The following is an 8,714-nucleotide window of genomic DNA, read 5'->3' as shown; positions in this document are numbered from 1 at the left end:
CTCCGCAGGCCAACTTATCGTACGTACTCTTACTATAGCTAGTCTGTTGAGAGCTCATAACATACTAATTTATGTATGTTGCCTCTTACTAATAACTTCTGGTAAACATGTTGCGCCAGGTGCTGCCCCACAACGTCAGTGTCTCTTGAGTAACAGAGTTTGACGGCTACTGCTTTACATGAACAGTAATTGTTATTGAACTTCGGTCTACAGCTGTGATACACTGCAAAACTCACAGTTACAGGCAGAATGCAATCATTAAACAATTTATTCAAAAAGCGTTGTGTATGGGAGGAAACATGCAAGTGATTAAATTGTGAGGGTATAGTTCGAGGAATTCATTATCATTAATAGTCAACAAATGACTGCCCATTTTCTTGTAGCAAAAAACAATGTGCTCTCTACGCTTAATGAAACTGGTGTTTGTGTTAATTTAATATCCGCCTACACTCAACATTCTGCCATTAACTAAATTACGTAGAATTAGTTTTCATGAACTGACAAATGACAGTGATTCATCGCTTATTTACCAACCAGCAATAATTTTCACGGTGAATTTTGTGATATTCAAGGAGAACGAGTTGCGTTATTGGATCACGGGAGCGGCGATCGCAGCATCGGGCGTCACCTCCAAGCATCAGTAAAGAGCGGTTTCCTTGCACAGATCTACCTTCCTGGAATGTAGAAACAGCGTTTTCACTCATTACACAGCCTGTGGAAAAATACTTCTAGCGGACCACGAAAATGGCTTATATCCTCCTCTTTAAAAGACTTTGACTGCAAAGTGGGTACCAGTTGCGTCGTTCTACCTTCCTCAGTATCTTTAAAAAATTTCACAAAATTTCGTCCTGTGAGAGCAAATTCCCGCTCGTTTTTACGTGCAACACACCTCTCACTTCCACAAGCCCCCCCAAACTGTAACTCGTTCACACCCACTAGTCCGTCACTGTAAGTCGCTCATACTTATCCACTCCCTCTTGCTCATTCTCATTCACTCATTCAGCCCAACTGCTCGTCATTATCTCTTTGTGTCTCTCTAAATGTCACTATCTCCTGTCTCTCACTCTGTCTTCTCCGTTCTGTTCTGCTAATACTCTCTCCTCTCGCTGTCGTTATCCCCCTCTTGCTCTCTCTTACTGATACTATCTCATTCACTTCTTCCCGCTGCTGCTGTCTGTTCTCACTGCCATCATCTCTCTCTTCCTCGTTCCCATTGTTATAGGGTCTGGCTCTCATTATCAATGGCTCTCACAAAATTCCACTTTCTCAATCTCTTTATTCCTCTCCCTCTGGCACTGCCTCCTTCAGTCTTTTCCGAGCACTGTACTGTGACTATAAACTATGTTCCACTGCCACTGTGTCCCTCTCTTTCTCTCACACTGCCATTGTCAACTTCACTCCTTTATACCACAACCACTCTTACTGTCTTCTACCTTTTATTATTTCCCATCCCTTTCCCACTGTCACTGTCTCTTCTCTCAGCATAAAAAAACGCGAATATGTTCGTATGCCAAAAATTTTTGGGAAAATTTTTAAAATTTTCTGAAGTAGAATGAGGCAGCAATGGTACCCCACTTTTAAGTCGCCCCTCTGCCCCCCCCCCCTTATTTTAGGAGCATTCTTCCACTGGTTTCCTGCTACAGCAGGGCACGTCACTCATATGGAAACAACTTCATCGGTCAACAAAATTTTGAAGAAAATGCAAAATTAACTTTACGGTAATAGCAGTAATTTTATAGTAATAAATAGCAGAGCTGTTACTGTACAACCGGAAGTGTTATATTGAAGGAGTCTACATTAACACTTAATCCCTGTGTGAAACTGAAGAAAATGCAAAATTAACTTTACGGTAATAGCAGTAATTTTATAGTAATAAATAGCAGAGCTGTTACTGTACAATCGGAAGTGTTATATTGAAGGAGTCTACATTAACACTTAATCCCAAACACATCAGACGCAAAAAAGAAAATATCATTTTGAAGGTCGAAAAAAAAATGTCCTCTCCGGGACTGACAAGGAAACATCACCAACCTGAGCAGGAGAACAAAGGAGAAAAGAATCGCACTTGCAAGATATCACCTCCAGGAATGGATTCCGCAGGCATATCTGGGACATAATTGTGATGGTACACAGTTTTGAACATCTGAAAGTACGGTTTTTAAACTTTCGCGCGCGCGAGCTGTTTGTAACTCTCTCCGCCCCACTACAGTCGCCTAATGCCCGAGCGCGAAGTCCTGTACAGCGGAATGGCAACCAGAGTTCTCCCATGCGAGTTATGTTGAAGACATCTATCAATGTGTTTTGAAATCATCTTCGAGAAAAAATGTTATTCTGCGTCAAGAGTGGTAAGTAATATGACTACCTAATACTAGGTGGTTATAATTAAATTGCACCTACTCACAGAGGTCGATTGCGGGCTGTAATTATCATATGCAGCGAAACCTGGTAGATATTACAGTGCGTTTAAGCTGGAAAAAATTAGTTCCATCGTTGACCACAAGGTGCAAATCTGGCGTCGTGAATGCGAGAATAACATATAGAAATGTTTTAATGTTATCATATGTAATGGATTAAAAACGGAATGTGAGCATAAAAGGCCAAACAAGTGAGAGAGGCATAATTTTGAGCTATAATTGACCGCCGCTTACGCAATTTTATCAATATGATCACCAGAGGCGTCGACGAAATGCCGTACAGCGCCAGATTTGCACCTGGTAACCTAAACTTGAACTACTATTTTTACAACATAAACCGGTTCCGCAGTAACACATTAGAATATCTACTAAGTTTCGCTGCCACACGATAACTACAGCTTACAGTGGATACAGGTGAGTAGTTGCACTTCAGTTATAACTACTCGGTATGCCAACCTCACGCACTTACACGTTCAGTATTATTTTAACGACAGTGTCGTACTGATATTTTGCGACTGTACATACGCCTCAGAATCAAAATTAATACATCTAATTAGCTGAAGAATTATTTTGAAAGGAAATTAATGATTCTAGATTTACAATTTAATCATGCGAATCACAATGAAGAATAGCGCATCTCCTGCAAATGTACTTCACTTTGACAGCGTTAATTTTAAAATTCATAGAAAATAACGCACAACAGCGATGTCAATAATTAAATGTCGCTGCACTACTTCTTTAATGAAACATTAATTCGTTTCATTCATTTACACAAAAGCAGAGCGAGCAACAAACAATCGGTGTGCGAAAAAGTTTGAAAGCTACGCTTTCAGAAGATTATAATTATTACGTACTATCAGTAAGGCCAGTCAATACTAAGAAACAAAATTCATGAAATTAAATCAACAAATCCATTAAATTTAACAGATGCGAAGTTTTATAAGCAAACAAAGTGTTATAGAAGGCATCAAAGTCGAATAACCCTTTTTTGAAGTTTATACCCTGTTTATCCTGTTCGGTGGACATTAATGCGGCATTTTTTTATATCCAGCTGGGTTTTCTTTATCATTGTAAGTTGTTTTCCCATTTCACATTTCCAACTTTTAGTTTCAGCTTATCATCTACATCTACATCTACATCTACATTGATACTCCGCAAGCCACCCAACGGTGTGTGGCGGAGGGCACTTTACGTGCCACTGTCATTACCTCCCTTTCCTGTTCCAGTCGCGTATGGTTCGCGGGAAGAACGACTGTCTGAAAGCCTCCGTGCGCGCTCTAATCTCTCTAATTTTACATTCGTGATCTCCTCGGGAAGTATAAGTAGGGGGAAGCAATATATTCGATACCTCATCCAGAAACGCACCCTCTCGAAACCTGGCGAGCAAGCTACACCGCGATGCAGAGCGCCTCTCTTGCAGAGTCTGCCACTTGAGTTTATTAAACATCTCCGTAACGATATCACGGTTACCAAATAACCCAGTGACGAAACGCGCCGCTCTTCTTTGGATCTTCTCTATCTCCTCCGTCAACCCGACCTGGTACAGATCCCACACTGATGAGCAATACTCAAGTATAGGTCGAACGAGTGTTTTGTAAGCCACCTCCTTTGTTGATGGACTACATTTTCTAAGCACTCTCCCAATGAATCTCAACCTGGTACCCGCCTTTCCAACAATTAGTTTTATATGATCATTCCACTTCAAATCGTTCCGTACGCATACTCCCAGATATTTTACAGAAGTAACTGCTACCAGTGTTTGTTCCGCTATCATATAATCATACAATAAAGGATCCTTCTTTCTATGTATTCGCAATACATTACATTTGTCTATGTTAAGGGTCAGTTGCCACTCCCTGCACCAAGTGCCTATCCGCTGCAGATCTTCCTGTATTTCGCTACAATTTTCTAATGCAGCAACTTCTCTGTATACTACAGCATCATCCGCGAAAAGCCGCATGGAACTTCCGACACTATCTACAAAGTCATTTATATATATTGTAAAAAGCAATGGTCCCATAACACTCCCCTGTGGCACGCCAGAGGTTACTTTAACGTCTGTAGACGTCTCTCCATTGATAACAACATGCTGTGTTCTGTGTTATCATTATGGAAGCATGTACAAATTATTTTTGAGAATACTTTCCAGCTTTTTTATAACTTGTTGGATACCCTGGATCTTATCACCCGAGGATGCAATGCTACATCATTGCATAAAAAAGATAGTATCCATCTTCATATGAATAACATACAAAATGTACTTTGCATATATTATTGAAATGTGCTTACCGTTTAGGTACCTAAGTAATCTTCCTTAAAAATCTAAGTATATAACTACCAATCTTCTGAGATACAATAAGTTTTGTGTATTCCTTGTCAAGTTTAGTTCTTGAGGCACAATGCGTTTTCGAACTCAGTGAATCAGTTACCTGAAAATTTGGCCGTTTTGAATCTTTTCCCCTCTTGGAAAAATTTCTGCCGATGGATGCCTATGCATATGTGATCGCCAAAAACCGTCAGTAGAAGAGAACCGAAAACAACTGTCAGATGTACTTCGAGAGAACAGCAAGCATTAATATTTTTAACCAACTTATATTTTACAGACTTCCTACTTTTATTTAGTGAACGAAAGTATGTATTTAGAAGCATTCTCACACGTGAAATTATACAGCGTTACATTGGCTTGGTCCTTCTGGAGCACATGTGATGGATGGAAAGCAGAACTAATTCCCTGTATCTGACTGTAAATGGGCTATTCTTCTTTTTAGTAATCATCAATTAACTAAATGATGTAGCAGTACAACTCTATTAGCAGATATATTTGTATTGGGTGCGAATGGTGTCAATTAGTATGAATTTCATGTGTGTGTTGTGAATTAAATTTTACATCGTAGTAAGGATATGCAGCACGATAACAATTGTATCAATGGCAAGGAAGAAAAATACACCTAGAGCATGCCCCAGAGTATCCATTGTATGCCTGAGTCATTTTCTTGTCGTTACCTAGTTAAGTTACTTTGGTTGAAGATACTGTTCGATTCTTAGTGGTATTTTGCACTAATTGTCTGTTCACTCATCTAAATCTCTAAGTTTCTTAGGTACGTTCTCGTCTTTCCCTGTGCGGTAGTCATGCGGAGTCTGGTGTGCCAGTATGCATCGTCGTCAGCGTATAGTACAACAATTTTGCCGTGGTCGTCACAATCGTTGCGTCGGTGTAGTTCAGCACAAAACAACCTCGCTGTTGGACGCTCGGCTGTGGCCTGAATGCATCAGAGGTTTACAATGAGTTGATAGAAGTCATGGGATACCTCCTAATATCGTGTCAGACTTTTTTTTCGGTAGTGCAACAACTAGACGTGGCATGGACTCAACAGTTCGTTGGAAGTCTCCCACAGAAATATTGAGCCGTGCTGCCTCCACAGCCGTCGATAACAGCGAAAGATTTGCCGTTGCAGTATTTTGTGCAAGAACTGACCTCTCGATTATGTCCCATAAATGTTGGATGGGATTCATGTCGGACGATCTGGGTGGCCAAATAAATCACTCGAACTGTCAGGAAAGTTCTTCTAACCAAACTCGAAGAACTGTGGCCCACCGACATTGTTATTTGGGACATTCAGTCCATGAATAAAGATGGTCTCCAAGTAGGTGAACATAAGTATTTCCAGTCAATGATGGGTTCAGCTGTACCAAAGGACTCAGTCCGTTCCATGTAAACACAGCCACACCTTTATGGAGCCACCACCAACTTGCACAGTGTCATGTTGACAACTTGGATTCATGGCTTCGTGGGGTGTGCGCCACACTCTAATCCTAACATCAGCTCTTACCAACTGAAATTGGGAGTCATCTGACCAGGCCACGGTTTTCCAGTCGTGTAGGATCCAACCGATATAGTCACGAGCCCATGAGGGGCTCGTTTTGTATTATCGCGAAATATGGGAGATAGTGCCGCAGACGTGGTACGTGAATTGGAGTAGCGTTTTTTGTTGCGACGGGATATTCTCATGAAATTTCAATCACCAGTTTTGTCCTCCGATTGTGAAAACATTCTGTTGGAACCCACCTGCCTAGGGAGAAATGATCATCACGATAAAATAAGAGAAAACAGGGCTCGCACAGAAAAATTGAAGCGCTCGTTTTTCCCGAACGCCGTTCGAGAGTGTAACGGTTGAGAGGCAACTTGAAGGTGGTTCATTGAACCCTCTGCCCGGCACTTAATTGTGAATAGCAGAGTAAACACGTATATGTAGATGTAGAGGCACTGCAGGCGACGTCGTGCTGCTAGCATAGGCTCTCGAGTCTGTCATCTGTGTCCATAGCCCATTAATGCCAGATTTTGTCGCACGGTCCTAATGAATACATTCGTTGCACATGCCACATCGATTTCTGCAGTTATTGCATACAGAGTTGCTTATCTGTTAGCATTTACAACTCTATGCGAACGCCGCTGCTCTCGATAGTAAAGTGAAGGCAAGCCGTCACTGCATTGTCCGTAATGAGAGGTAATGTCTGAAATTTGGCATCCTCGGTACACTCTCGACCCTGTGGATCTCGTAAAACTGAAATCTCTAACTATTTCCGAAATGAAATGACCCATGTGTCTAGTTCCAACTACCACTGCGCGTTCAATGTCTGTTAATTCCCATCGTGCGGCCACAGTGACGTCGGAAACCGTTTCACATCAGTCACATTATTACAAATGACAGCTTATCAATGCAGCGTCCTTCTAGCCCTTGGTGCGTGATATTGTCGCCATGTGCAAATCTGCGTATCGCTAGGCCACAAATTTCTGTCATCTCAGTGTATGGTGCTACATGGACTTTGAAGGTTCGATTTTCCCAGACGCAGGCAAGGCAAGCGAGACAGTCTTACGAAGAAGTTGGCAGTATCGGCTGCTGTGACCAGAGTAAAACTATTCGTGAAGCTATCAAGTGAAATTTTTGGAGGTGACAGATTTTTAACTCTCTCGGATTTTTAATCCACATGCGATACATCTGTTCACTCTCCATTATGCAGCTGAGCTATGTCTATTCTCTACACATAAATATCTTGATCTTTTTGCCTGGTTTCAGAAAGAGCTACTTGATCACTAACCCGCTGGTTTGACGACAACGCTCTAGAATTTCAGTATAAATCTCCTGCAGTTCTCTTCAGCCGCAGAAAGATAAAAGTGTATAGTCTCAAGCATTTCATTAGGAACTGTCGCATCCCAACTGGTGACCAAAGCGAATGTTTTAGCGGTGGTGAAACTTCCTGGCAGATTAAAACTGTGTGCCGGACCGAGACTCGAACTCGGGACCTTTGCCTTTCGCGGGCAAGTGCTCTACCAACTGCGCTACCCAAGCACGACTAACGCCCCGTCCTCACAGCTTTACTTCTGCCAGTACCTCGTCTACTACCTTCCAAACTTTACAGAAGCTCTCCTGCGAACCTTGCAGGACTAGCACTCCTGAAAGAAAGGATATTGCGGAGACATGGCTTAGCCACAGCCTGGGGGATGTTTCCAGAATGAGATTTTCACTCTGCAGCGGAGTGTGCGCTGATATGAAACTTCCTGGCAGATTAAAACTGTGTGCCGGACCGAGACTCGAACTCGGGACCTTTGCCTTTCGCGGGCAAGTGCTCTACCAACTGAGCTATCCAAGCACGACTCACGCCCCGTCCTCACAGCTTGCCCGCGAAAGGCAAAGGTTCCGAGTTCGAGTCTTGGTCCGGCACACAGTTTTAATCTGCCAGGAAGTTTCATATCAGCGCACACTCGGCTGCAGGGTGAAAATCTCATTTAGCGGTGGTGTTCGACTTAGGCTTAACATCTCCTGATCATGTCTGTGTACTCGTATGTCCCCCAAGCTCCGTGAAATACACACTCTTTTGTTCTCTGCCAACTGTAGTTGGTGACCTGTCAAAATTACTTAGCTGTAAGTTAAGTGCTTATTTAGATGCTGTAAAGTAATCCGAAATTATTGTACAGATTATTTCTATAGTCACACTTCTGGATAGATATTTCTATATATGTAAGAAGTTTTTGGAAGTATATGGTTTAATGAAACCAAGGTGAAGAAAAGAAAGAGCTCTGATCACTCACAAAAGAAAGTAGAGAAAAATAGCACACGACTATATTATCATTTGGAATAAAGTTGGTTATAGTATCGACATACTACATCTGGAGATGTATTTCTTCGATATAAATGATCTTGACCAGAGTGCGCAGAGTTGTTTTTGCAAGGGTGATCCCAAACGTATGTAAACGTATGTCGGCATCTCGAAGGTACGTAGCAAAAAGTGCACCACTGAGTT

At 41.9% G+C, this 8,714-nt stretch overlaps 1 non-coding gene across 1 annotated transcript; it reads right to left on the bottom strand.

Moving 5' to 3' along the window:
- Nucleotides 1-7,989: 7,989 nt before the first annotated feature.
- Nucleotides 7,990-8,064, bottom strand: Trnas-cga. The gene has a single exon. It is a non-coding gene; the product is annotated as a tRNA-Ser (tRNA).
- Between the last annotated feature and the right edge of the window lie 650 nt (nt 8,065-8,714).

This window comes from Schistocerca piceifrons, chromosome 7 (genome assembly GCF_021461385.2).
Source record: "Schistocerca piceifrons isolate TAMUIC-IGC-003096 chromosome 7, iqSchPice1.1, whole genome shotgun sequence".
Classification (NCBI taxonomy): Eukaryota; Metazoa; Arthropoda; class Insecta; order Orthoptera; family Acrididae; genus Schistocerca; species Schistocerca piceifrons.
The sequence above is the reverse complement of the archived record's forward strand: the minus strand, read 5'-3'. Positions and strand labels throughout refer to the sequence as shown.